This window comes from Pseudorca crassidens, chromosome 10 (assembly GCF_039906515.1).
Source record: "Pseudorca crassidens isolate mPseCra1 chromosome 10, mPseCra1.hap1, whole genome shotgun sequence".
Classification (NCBI taxonomy): Eukaryota; Metazoa; Chordata; class Mammalia; order Artiodactyla; family Delphinidae; genus Pseudorca; species Pseudorca crassidens.
In genome coordinates, this window is record NC_090305.1 from 32,510,246 (window position 1) to 32,523,878 (window position 13,633).

The 13,633-nt window shown below is 45.3% G+C and overlaps 1 non-coding gene across 1 annotated transcript; it reads right to left on the minus strand.

Moving 5' to 3' along the window:
• Positions 1–12,977: 12,977 nt before the first annotated feature.
• Positions 12,978–13,049, minus strand: TRNAE-UUC (transfer RNA glutamic acid (anticodon UUC)). The gene has a single exon. It is a non-coding gene; the product is annotated as a tRNA-Glu (tRNA).
• Positions 13,050–13,633: the final 584 nt, after the last annotated feature.

Here is a 13,633-nt window from a genome sequence, read left to right on the forward strand (position 1 = left end):
AACTCTGGAGCAGGGTCCTCAGGGAGCAGAGCTCTCCTGGGAAAGCCCCAGTTCAGGTAGAGGAAATGGGATGGGCAGGAGGCTGAGGAGTTTACTCAGATCTAAAGACGAAATCCACCCCGAGCCCAGGCCTCTTTTGGCCAGATGGTTCCGGAGGAGCCTTAGCATCTGTTCCTCTGTAAATTATCCAGTGCTCCCTCCTGCCTGTCTTCTCTGGTGACAGCCGGAACAATTGTCCAGGAATTCCATCTGCTCCCCTGTTCTTCTCCCCTCTACAGCTCATCAACATTTTAGAGTGGAGAGGTGTCCCATTTCCCTGGGCCGAGGGTTGGGAGCCCAGTTTGTCCCTTGGTGGAGCTGGCCTCAAGCACTCACTCCTCCAACAGCACAACAAATAAAACCTCAGCAAAGATCCCCAGGCCCTTGGAAGGAGGGGTCAGTCATCTTTATTTCTCATCCTGTCCACGTTTTTCAATCCCATTCAACTGTTTATTATTATTAATTTAATAAAATTATACTAAATGAATCAATTATATTGGTTCTTGCAGAGCTTTATCAAATAAGGGTTCCCGGTCATTGTACGTTTCCACATGGTTCCCTTTAAATTGTCCATACACTACTTTCAAAATGTGACATTCATTGCGATATAAGACCACAAACTCAGATTTTTTTGAGATGACTTTTACTCTTTGCTAAAGGAATCTGACTGAAAGAAGAAAGAGAAAAGAAAGATCGTCTCTCTACTTTTCCCTAAACTGTTTTGGGATCCAGAGGAGGAGGGAGGCCCATGAACTGTCAGGTAAACAAACTTAGGGTATATAAGTCTGCAAAACGATTTAAGTTTATATTTTGTAAACAGGGAAAGTGTCAGTAAACATAAATATACCTTTGAAAAGAAAGGGAGTCACAGTCCTCCAGAGTTTTTAACTTTTAGAATATGTAAGATAAAGTTCTTTTTACTGTGAGGAGGCTGGCTGACCTCATCACTCCTTTCTCCATGGACGTACAAATGCACACGTGCGTGTGTACCTATACATTCATTAGACCACAATTACATACTTGTTCGCTCTCACTGTAAAAGAACTATGAGGAAGGCGGTAAAGATTAAAGATCTCTTCTAGGCTTTCAGGGTTTTACGAAGTAGCTGCAATTTGTGGTAGAGTCAAGCTAACTACCTTTTGATGGTAGTTTTCATGACTGTACCTTGGTGTCCACAGGGCTACAGGGGCTGTAGGGCCCACCTGAGTAAGCATGGGCAAGTATTTCCCAGGTCACAATCCACCCAGGTCCGAGACAGTTCTTTCTCCTGATTTCACTCATGTAGATCCAGTCTCCCCATTGCAATGAATGTTTGTGTGGTGTCCACACTTAGCAGAAGAGAGCTTCGGAATGGAAGTGGGTCTTAGGATACATTCGCCCCTATGTTCATAGCAGCATTATTTACAATAGCCAAGACATGGAAACAACCTAAATGTCCATCAACAGATGAGTGGATAAAGAACCTATGGCATATATATATATATATTACTCAGCCATAAAAAGGAATGAAATAATGCCATTTGCAGCAACATGGATGGACCTAGAGATTATCATACGAAGTGAAGTAAGTCAGAAAGAGAAAGACAAATACCATATATCACTTATATATGGAATCTAAAATATGACACAAAGGAACATATCTACGAAACAGAAACATACAAACATAGAGAACAGACTTGTGGTTGCCAAGGGGTAGGGGGGTTAGGGGAGGGAAAGATTGGGAATTTGGGATTGGCAGGTGCAAACTATTATATATAGGATGGATAAACAACAAGGTCATATTGTATAGCACAGGGAACTATATTCAATATCCTGTGATTAACCATGATGGAAAAGAATATGAAGGAGAACATACATATATGTATAACTGAATCACTGTGCTGTGCAGCAGAAATTAACACAACATTGTAAATCAACTCTACTTCAATAAAAATTTTAAAAAGGAAGAAGAAGTGGGTCTTAGAATAAGACAGCAATTTGAGCTGCAGGTATTGGAGGAAACTGCTGGGAAAAGAGCTGAAACCATCCTGGGTTCAGCCCCATAGTCCTTTGAACTGTTCATCATGTTAGCTTGAAGGGCCTTAAACCATATTCAGCCATTCTGGTTGCAACTGACATTATCTACTAATAGTTTGAAGCCGAAAGGCTACCTATCTTCTCATTTATGACCTGATTAGACAAGCGGAACCCTATTTACCTGGTTGTTTTGACAATGTTTTCAAAACCTCAAGAGGTGAAAACTCAGTCTGCTTCCCTAGATTTAAGTTGTACACATTTCCTAATTCTTCTGTCTATTAATAGAAGTCCATGACTGCCACACTGCTGGATAAGCTTTTATTATGTATAAATGTCTTTTTCCTAACTTGGGATGTTGAATTTGATGGGAGTCTAAGAAATGTAATTTTTTAAATTTATTTATTTTTAGTTATTTATATTTTTGGCTGCATTGGGTCTTCATTGCTGTGCACAGGCTTTCTCTAGCTGCGGCAAGCAGGGGCTACTCTTCGTTGCAGTGCGTGGGCTTCTCATTGCGGCGGCTTCTCTTGTTGCCGAGCACAGGCTCTAGGCGCATGGGCTTCAGTAGTTGTGGCACACGGGCTCAGTAGTTGTGGCTCACAGGCTCTAGAGCTCAGGCTCAGTAGTTGTGGCACATGAGCTTAGCTGCTCCTCGGCATGTGAGATCTTCCCGGACCAGGGCTCAAACCCGTGTCTCCTGCATTGGCAGGCGGATTCTTAACCACTGGGCCACCAGGGAAGTCCCTAAGAAATGTAATTTTAAAGACCATAAATAAATAAATAAATAGGGACTTCCCTGGTGGTCCAGTGGTTAAGACTCTGCACTCCCAATGCATGGGGCCCAGATAAGAGCCCACATGCTGCAACTAAGACCCGACGCAGCCAAATAAATAAATATTTTTAAAAATAAATAAATCAAGACCTTGAATCTTTGCAGGATCTTGTATTCTTAAATATTCTTAAACCCACTTAACTCTTAACAGATACTTAATAAAGGCAGGAACTCAAATAAATATTTCTTCACTGATATATATGAAATAATGCTATGCACAGCAGCACTATTACAATAGCCAAAAGGTGGAAGCAACCCAACTGTAAAGCACAAATGGACTAACAAAATGTGGTATATACACATAATATAATATTTTTCAGCCGTAAAAAGGAAATTCTGACACATGCTACAGCATGGATGCACTTTGAAGGCACCATGCTATGTACATTAAGCCAGTCACAAATACTCCACGATTCCACTTATACGAGGTTCCTAGAGTAATCACATTCTTAGAGACAGAAAATAGAATGGTGGTTGCCAGGTGCTGGGGAATGGGGGATGGGGAGTTAGTATTTAATGGGTGTAGAGTTTCAGTTTGGGAAGATGAAAAATTCTGGAACCGGATACTGGTGATCGTTGTACAACAATGTGAATGTTGGCAATCAATGTTAATGCCACTGAATTGTACACTTAAAGTTGGCTACAATGGAAAATATTTATATATTTTACCACAATAAAAATATTTCCAGTAAAAAAAACCAACTTTAAAATATACATCCCACGTATCTTTTTATGATACTGAGTCTTGTCTTCTGGCTTCTGGTGGGCTCCCTGAGGGCAGGGCTTGTCTCCCCACTCAGACTTCGGGCAGGTGCCTCCCTTCTCCGACTTCAATTTTGAGTCCTGGGGAAGCTCAGAAAGTGCAGAAGCACCAGCTTACCTCCCTTTTCTGGACGGCACTGGGGCCTGTTTGGCAGGTCCAACTTCACTCTGACCCAGTAGCATCTGGGTTGTTCTGCCATCCCCTGTCTCTTTGCCGAATCAAGAGGGCTTCCCTCCATCCCAGGTCTGTACCTGAAACTTGGCCTTGAATGTTTGTGCTGTCCCATACACCAAGTAACTGTTCATACATGAAATGTTAAAAGAGGAGGCCCAGCTCCCAGAAGCTTCAGGTAAACCTCCTGGGATGGCTCCTTTAGCGGCTGCTGGAGAGGCTGGAGCAGGACCTGCCTGGGCTGTCTCCTCCACCACCCCCTCATGGGCACTGGTAGTGCTATGCTTTACACTCATAGTTCTGGATATGGGTGAACCTCTTGCCCTTTCAGACCTGTGCACAGGAATCTGCAAACTCTCATGATTCCAAATGGATGCATCCCCTCTCTTGACATTTGGACACTAACTGCGCGACTGCACACTTAGCACATCAGCGGGCAAAGTGTCCCCCTCTGCCACTTCTCAGCTAACCCAAGGCCCACAGTCAGCATCTACCCTCATCCAGCTTCCTTCCTTTCCCTGAGCAGGTATCTCCAGATACCCCAAGTGTGGCATCCAGGGCCTGAGACTTGCAACTCCTCAGGGAGCCCCTAAGGCACATAATAAGCCCTCTCCCCCCACAACACCCATAGTCACACAAAGCCAAAAGGAGGGGACAATAGTTGGTTTAGATTTCAGGCCTTGAGCAGCTGCCTCCAACTCCTGCTATGAGGGAGAGGTGGGGGTGGAGGACAGGAAACAACCAGTGGGGGAGGGCATTTGTGTCAGGGCCCTGTGCTGGCAGAAAGGCCCAGCGAAGTGTGGGATGACATGGATACACCTGACTCCCTCCCTGCACCAATTCAGTGCCCACCTGCAGCCCCTACTTGTTGGACTGGTCAGAACTGGCTTGGAGGGGCAGTGGCAGGACAAAACAAGCAGGCAGATGATTGTCCCTTACCTGGTGAGGACAAGGGCCAGGCCTGCATGCCCCTGGATCTCCGTGAGGTCCAGGCCCCACAGGTGCATCTGGTCCCCTGTTTACTTGGGGTGTGTGGGTAGTGAATGGGTGTGCCTGCCCTACTAGACTGTAAGCTGCTTGAGGTCAAGGCCCAGTACCTGTTTTCATTCGTATTAATTGTTGCACTCATTTGACTAATGCTTACTGAGCATCTGTGTTCCCTTCCCAGCTCCTGACCATACGTGAGGCTCTGATGGGGAGAAAGAGAAATATCTGTGGGTGGGTCAATGAATATGCAAATGAATGAGGAGCTCCTCTTGCTCCCTGTTCTCTTGTCTCTGCACCCTTATTTGGTGTTGGTAATACACAAAACTTTTGGTTTGAAAGGAGATTAGGGAGAGAGGAAGGGAACCTGGGAACCCGCCCCCAAGGTGATGGGTGGGAAGGCCAAAAGGATGAATCCACGTGGCTGGGGGCCCTGGAGGAAGGGTTGATTGGCAGGTACTCAGAAAGGAAATGCTCAGGGAAGTGGGAAATCCAGAGGGTTGGGAATCTGGGGTATTCTAGAGCAGTAGTTACTGGTAGGGTCTGGGATCAAAGCCAGAAATGAGTCTCAGATGTCTACTGGCACCCCTCCAAAAGAGGCCACTATTCAGGTAGGTTTAGAAGGATCCCAAAGTCATCAGGCTTCTAGCCCAACCTGTTCCCAAAGTCCTCCGAAGAGTAGCCACTAAGTTGTATTGTGAAGCAGAAATTAAAGACAAGAATTGATTAGCACCAGACAGCCCATACCAGTCACTTTTCCCAAGGATAAGAGCAGGGTCTTTGATGGACTTCCCTGGTGGTCCAGTGGTTAGGACTCCTTGCTTCCACTGCAGGGGGTGAGGGTGTGATCCCTGGTCAGGGAACTAAGATTCCACATGCAAGGCGCGGCAGGGTGTCTGAAACAGACTGCCTGGGTTGCTATCCTGCAGTTAACTAGCTGCAAAACATGGGCAAATGACTGAAGTGCTCTGTGCCTCAGTTTCCCCATCTGTAAAATAGGGTTAAGCATCGTACCTACCTCACAGAGTTGTAATGCTCAGATGAGTTCATGCATGTAAAGTGCTTAGAACAGTGCCTGGTACATAGGGTGTTCCTCTCTTTTATCAGCGAGGACCTTGAGGCTCAGAGAAGTTAGTTATCTCCTGAAGGTCAGTCAGCTGCGGATGATGGAGCCAGGATTTGAAGCAGCTTCTGGTACTCTTGCCTTGACATCACATGGCCTGAAGAGTAATAGGAGCAATCTCAGGCTGCTGAGCCAGGGAGGGAGGTGACAAGGATGGTGATGCGGAGTGTTTAACCTCAAGGCATGCTGCAGAACAGGTGCGTGGGAGGAAGAAGAAGTTCTGAAGCTGAGAGACCAGGTAGGAAATGCTTGTCTTGAGTCTGGTGTGGTGAGGAAGGTGGACAAGGACTGAGACAGTGAGACCGAATGGACCCAGGGTCCCAGGAGAAAGAGGACTGGACAACGTTTGGTGAGCATCCTGAACAAGGGAATAGAGGAGAGAGAGGAGGTGAGGATGGCTTTAAGGTTTGAAGCCTCAGTTACCCGGAGAATAGAAAGTTCTCTGCCAGAAATAGGTTTGTTTCAGGGGATTCTTGGAAATCCAAGCAGTGAGACAAGCCCTCTTTCCTGGGTGACTGTTAAATAGGCGAGGGGTGTGTGTGTTAGAAAGTTTTGCAGAGGCCGAAGCCTGGACTTAGTGGTGTCCTTTACGTCAACGTGCTTCCACCCCTAGTAGTGGATTCTCAAAGATACTGGAACGGGGGACTTCCGTGGTGGCACAGTGGTTAAGACTCCACGCTCCCAGTGCAGGGGGCCTGGGTTCGATCCCCGGTCAGGGAACTAGATCCCACATGCATGTCACAAATAAAGAGCTGGTGAGCCGCAATTAAGAAGCCCACGAGCCGCAACTAAGGAGCCCCCCTGCCACAACTAAGGAGGCTGCCTGCCACAACTAAGACCCAGTGCTACCAAAAAAAAAAAAAAAAGATAGTGGAACAGAAACAGATGCTGAGATAGAAGCCCCAGCACAGCCCAGAACAGCCCAGTTCAACTTCCCATTATTGCTCTCATCACTAACCCCTTCTCCTACTCCAGGGCAGGAAACTGACTTTACCAGGGACCACCCCCTCCCCAAAGCCTCAGCAACCACTCACCCCAGCCTCCACTCTCCCACCTCCTATACACATATCTTCGCTTGTACACACACTATCTCATCCTGCCCTCGCAGCAACCCCGTTAGAGAGGAAGGCTGGTACTATTCTCCCTATTTTACAAACGAGGAGACTGAGGCCCAAAAAGGTTATGAGACTTTCTCAGAGGTCACACAGCCAATGCCAATCAGTGGCCAGATTCCAAATCCTGTTCATTTTACTTCACTACACCACACCTCCACTTCAAGACATCTCAAGCAGATTAGGGCCAGAGGCGCCCATCTCCTTTCCCCAGCAGATCCACAGACATTCCTTGATGTTGGAGGGCATTCGTTTTCTCTCTGGGAATAATGGTGTGGTGGGATAATGACTGGGTATTAAGGAGGCAGCAAAAAATGGACAATGAGGGATGTGGCATCATTACGGATAAGCACCAACCATTAGGGCTGAAACCATCTTTAGAGGCCACTGAGTTAATGCCCACTGTTTACAAGGGAAACTTAGGGCCAGAAAGAAGGGACTTGCCCACTGAATGCTTCTGACATTTTGTTACTTCCTTTGTTCCAGGTATCTATCACCGAATATAACAAATCACCTCAAAACTTAGTGGCTTAAGACAACAATCATTGTATTATCTCTCAGATTCCTGTGGATGATTCAGGAAGGGCTCAGCTGGGCGGTTCTGACTTTGTCTCTCATGCAACTGTCAGTTGGAACTGAAACAGCAGGAGCTGGAGCAGCTGGGCTCTCCGGGCCTCTCTGTTTAGCCATGTGTCTCAGGTCCTCTCCATGTGGCCTCTCCACTGGGGCTAGTTTGGGTTCCTCACAGCATGGTGACCTCAGGGCAATCAGACTGATTATACAGCAACTCAGGTCTCCAAAGGCAAGTGTCCCAAGAGAATCAGGTCAAACCTGAATCATATTTTGTGATCTAACCTCAGAAGTCACATAGCATCACTTCCACCATAGCTACAAGCTTGTCTAAAGGCAAGGGGAGGGAACGTAGACCCTATCTCTCAATGGGAGGAATGTCAAAGTCACATAAGAAGAGCATGTGGGGTGGGAGATCTTGTGGCAGCAGCTTTTGGAGACCACAATCTGCTATACCCTTGTACAATTGCCTAGATCGGTAGCTTGGCACAGGGCAAAGGCCAGCCTGGGTCAAAGCCCTGGCTTCATCACTCACTAGCTCTGTGACCTTGGGGGAGTCACCTAACCCCTTGTATCTCCTCCTTCCTCATCCACGAAACCAGAATAATAGTAACGCCTGTCAAAAAAAAAGTAGTAATGCCTGTCTTGCAGGGTTGGGGTAAGGATTAAATGGAAGGGCCTAGCCCACAGAAAATTCATCTTTTTTTCTTCTTCCAACTTATGAGAAAGCAGTGAACACACCATCAACCTAATCTTGCACCCTGACCATGAAACAAACCCAAGTCTCAATAAAGACAGAAAAACAAATTCAGTGCTACACAGTACAAGATGTGATATGATAAATCAAGAGCTGGGTTACAGCAGTAAAGAAAAATAAAGTCCTTCCCCTCACGGAGTTTATAATCTAGTAGAGGCAGCAAGTCTATATATCAATATGCTAATACATACACATGTCAGGTGGAAAAAGTGTTCTGGGGAAAAATAAAGTAGGGTAATGGAAATATGCCAGGGGTGGGAATGGGGTTATTATATAGGATAACCAGGGAGGGCCTCTTTACTAAAATGAAATTTGAACAGAAGACTGAATGAAATGGGGGGAGTGAACTGCAAAAATATCTGAGTAAGAGCATTTCAGGAAGAGGGAACAGCTAGTGCAAAGTTCCTGAGGCAGGGAATATGCTTGATGTGTTCGAGGATCAACACAGAGGCCAATTTAGCTGGAGCAGAGCAAGGCAGGGGGAGTGTAGGGAACAAGGTCAGATGGGATCCACTGGAAGGTTTTGGGCAGAGATGTGACTTAATTATGACCTCTATCTCTTAAATAAACATTTTATTTTGAATAATTTTCCTTTTTAAAAAAATATTTATTTAGGCTCTGCCAGGTCTTAGTTGTGGCACACCGGATCTTCGTTGAGGCATGCGGGCTCTTTTAGTTGTGACATGCATGTGGGATCTAGTTCCCTGACCAGGGATCGAACCTGGGACTCCTGCATTGGGAGCGCCGAGTCTTACCCACTGGACCACCAGGGAAGTCCCCGAATAATTTTCAACTTACAGGAAGTTTGTAAAGATAGTAAAGACAGTTCCCATATACCATTCACCCAGTTTGCCCCAGTGTTAACATTATACATTACCGTGGTACATTTGTCAGAACTATGAAGCCAGTATTGGTACCTTGTGTAAACTAAACTCCAGACTTTACGCAGACTTCACCAGTTTTTCCGCTAATGATTTTTTTTTTTCTGTTTCAGGATTCAGTTTAGAATATCACATGGCATTTAGCTGCCTTCCACTTTATCAGGATCACCTCAGCTGCTTCATGATAATAGAAGATCCGTTAGGAAGCTGTTGCAGTAGTCCAGGAAGGAGATAGTGGGGCTTGGACCCAAGTGTTAGAGGTCAGATTGTGGAAAGTGGACAAATTGTCGGTTGGAGGCAGAGTCAACAGGATTTGCAGGACATGGGATGTGAGAGAAAGAGGAGAGTTAAGTATGATGCCAAGGATTTTAGCCTAAAACACTTGGCCGTTCACTGATATGGGTGAGGCTGACATAGGAAGACTACTGGGGGCTGGAAATCAGGAGTTTGCATTTGAACATGCTAGGTCTCAGTTGCTTATTGGTCAGTGGTTAAGTGGAGACGTCAAGCAGGCAGTTGGGTACACGAGGCTGGATTTCAAGGATACATCTTAGCTGGAAATATAAACTTGGGAGTCATTAGCTTAGAGGTAGTATTTAAAGTGATTAGGCTGGATGAGATCACGAAGGGAGTGGGTGAAGGTAGAAAAGAGAAGAGGGGGATTTCCCTGGTGGCGCAGTGGTTAAGAGTCCATGCCCCCAGTGCAGGGGGCCCGGGTTTGATCCCTGGTCAGGGAACTAGATCCCACATGCATGCTGCAACTAAGCGTTCACATGCCACAACTAAGGAGCCGGCAAGCTGCAACTAAGGGGCCTGCCTGCCACAACTAAGACCCAGTGCAACCAAATAAGTAAATAAATGAAAAGAGAAGAGGTCTGAGGATTGAGCCCTGGGGCTGTGAAAGAAATTGGAAGGATGAGGAGGAAGCAAAGGAGACTGAAGAGGGGCGGCCATTGTGGTAGGTAGAGAAGCTCCTGAGATTGAGCCTAGAAGCCCAGGGAACCACTGTGTCCAGTGCAGCTTACAGAGCCATCAAGATGAAGACTGAGAAGCAACTGTTGGATTTGGTAATGGTGAGGACACTGGTGACCTTGACAAGAGTAAATCTCGTGGAGTGGTGGGGCAAGAGTGGGTTCCACAGAAAATGAGAGGAGACGAGGCGAAGACAGCAGGTATAGACAAATGTTTCTGAAGAGTTTTCAGTAAAGAGAAGCAGAAAAATGTAGCTGGAAGAGAATACGGGATTGAGGGAAGTTATTTTAAGATGGGAGACAGGATGATGAAAATGATCTCATAGAGAGCAAACTGATGATGCAGAGGGGATGTGGAGAACCGCTGGGGCCCCATAGTAACACAGGTGAGAAGGGATGGGAACTAGTGCCCAGGAGGAGGGAGGGCTTCACCTGTGTAAGAACACTGGCATCGCATCAATGGTAACAGATGCGAGTGTATGGAGACAGATGTAGGTAGGCGGAGGAAGCACGTGGAAATTCTCTTCAGACTGCTTCTATTTTCTTCGTGAAGCTGGAAACAAGACCACCAGCAGAGGGAGGAGGAACAGGAGGGGCTGGAGGTTTGGAGGAGAGAGGAGGAAGCAAAAATAGCCGTCGAGGGGGCTGAGAGAGTGCACAGAACTGGGGAAAGGCAGGAGCATGGATGGTCAACACAAAGGGTGTTTGAGGGCATGAATTTAAGGGAGACCAGTCAGCCTAGGTATGTGTTATTTCCGGCCACGTTCAGCTGCTTGGGTGCAGGCTGGAGAAGTCACTGCAGTGGGGTCTTCCCAGATGAATATGATGGGAGAGAAGGGCCGGGGAGTTGGTATATGCAAGGAGCTGATGATAATGATAGATCATTGAATCAAAGCTGGGTAAGGAGGGAAGGGTGGATGTGATGGGGGTCGGTGTTGCTGAAAAGGGGGTAGGATCAATGGATGAGAGACAGGGCTGTCTCATCCCTGGAGGCATAGTGCCGAAGGCCCACAATAGTTTTAGGGGCCCACAAAATATTTTAATTTTAATGTTTAAAATCAAAAGAAAAAAGTGAATATAATAAAAATGAATATATAATAATGGATCCAGCCTGGATTATATTCATCCTGATACCAAGGTAATCATAAAATATAACTTTTAATATTCTCTCATAGAGGGAGGGGCCCATGAAGGCGAAGTGTCTGGTGAGCCTTATGAGTGATCCCAGTGGATCCAAGTTCAATATTTGTTGAATTCATTTATAATGGCAAAAAAGTAAACATACTTAAGTATCCAGAATTGTTTGAGTCCAGGTACGACGGGCTGAAAAGATAGGAGTTGGTAATAGGAAAGTGTGATACTTAAAACTGAGATTATGGACTGTGTGAAGCAATTGGTAGTAACAAGGTTTGGGTGGGAACATCCTTCTCATTGGTGGAGAAGAAACCAAGGCGATGGGAAGCTGGTTTTATTGGTTATCTACTGCCATATTAACAACATCCCAAAACATAGTGGCTTAAAACACTCACCATTTATCTGTTTACCGACGATTTATCTGCTCATCCACCGTTGATCTGGTAATATGGCTGCGCTCTGCTGAGCGGTTCTTCTCTTGGTCTTGCCAGGGCTCTCTCATGAGGCTGCAGTCAGCTGGAAGCTTGACTGGGGCTGGGTAACAGGACCTCATATGGGGTGGATGTTGCTCAGGGCATCTCAGCTCTCCTTCATGTGGCGTCTCATCTTCCAGCAGGCCAGACTGGACTTCTCTACATGATGTTGGAAGTTTTCTAAGAGGGCAAAGGGGAAGCTGCAAGAGCTCTTGAAGCCCAGACTCTGGGGACTTACACAGTGTCATTTCTGCCACATTCTGTTAGTCAAAACAAGTCCTAGGACCAGCCCAGATGCAAGGGGTTGAGAAACAGACTCCACCTCTTGTTGCAAGGAGCAGCAAAATCACTGCAAAGTGTCATGTGGGACAAGAGGAACTGGCGTGGTCATCTTTGCAAACAAACTATCGCACATGTTGGAAAAATTGTCTATGTGGTACCAAATCAGGCATCACCAAGAATTTGACAGAAGTGAGAGTGAAGAGAGTGACAAGCCAGGTGCTAAAATCTTCAAAGCATGAGGGAGTAGTAAGTGATACAATCTGATGGTATCAACTTCTAAAGCTTCAAGTATCTTTATTGTTTCATCAGTGAATGCGAGTGAATTTCATTAATGAAAAGGAACTCTTCATTTTTCACAACTTTGAGTCAGTCACTCATCAATTCAGACTCTATCTTAAGGAAGGAACCTAAAACATGGGGAAAAAATCTATATGCATGAAAATTTGTAGCACTTTTATTTATCTGGGAGCTGTAGCCCCAGTGCCTGCCCCAGTGCCTAGGATGATGTCTGGCATGGAGTAGTAACACATAGGTGCTCAGTAAATATTTGTTGAATGAATTTATAATGGCAAAAAGTAAATACAACCTAAGTATCCAATAATGAGGGCTAGGTTAAATTTGGGTGTATCTATTTCATAGACTATCATGCAGCCATAACAAAAATTATGATTTTAAGGACTATCAATATATGATGAGGAGTAAAAAAAAAGCAGGATATAACATTACAGGTTCTGTGTAAAAACAGCTGGATAGGAAAAGGAGTCAAACAACAGCAGTGGTTTTATGAAGCAAATAGAATCATGAGTGATTTTTAACATTTTACTTTTTTTTTTTTTTTTGGCCGCACCACGAGGCTTGTGGGATCTTAGTTCCCCAACCAGGGATTGAACCCGGGCCACGGCAGTGAAAGTGCCGAGTCCTAACCACTGGACCACCAGGGAACTCCCCAAATTTTTAGTTTATTCTAAAAGTTCTTTAATGTTACTGAATTTCTTTTATGGTAAGAAAAAGTTGAACACATTCATTTTGGAAGGATGAGAAATGTTGAAAAGCAGCAATAAGAAAAAATAACCTATAACTCCATCATCCAGGAAAAAAAAATCACTGCCAACATTGAGACACATTCTGTTTTGCTTCTTGCTTTTTTTTCCCTTCACCTGACGTATTCTTAGCTTTTAAAAAAATATATCTTTAGACTTCCAAGAGGTGACTTTTAATAGTCACATAGGGTTGATATACCATAATCTATTTGACTCACAGTAATTTTGGACATGATAGGTTCTTTGCAATTTTTCAGTGAAAAAAATTAAAATAAATGGTCAGAGCTGTGGCATTACTCAACTCAAATTTAGAAAGCTCTTGAGGAAAGAGGTGATCAGAGTTCCAGGGAAGGTGGCTAAGAAGATAGGGTGGGTGTGGCTGTTCTGTCCAATGGAGAATGCAAGAAAAATTAGTCCAGCGGCTCCAACTTGTTGGGGGGTGTCTGTGGGAAGCTGCTCTGCACGGGCTAGGACTCCTCCTTCCC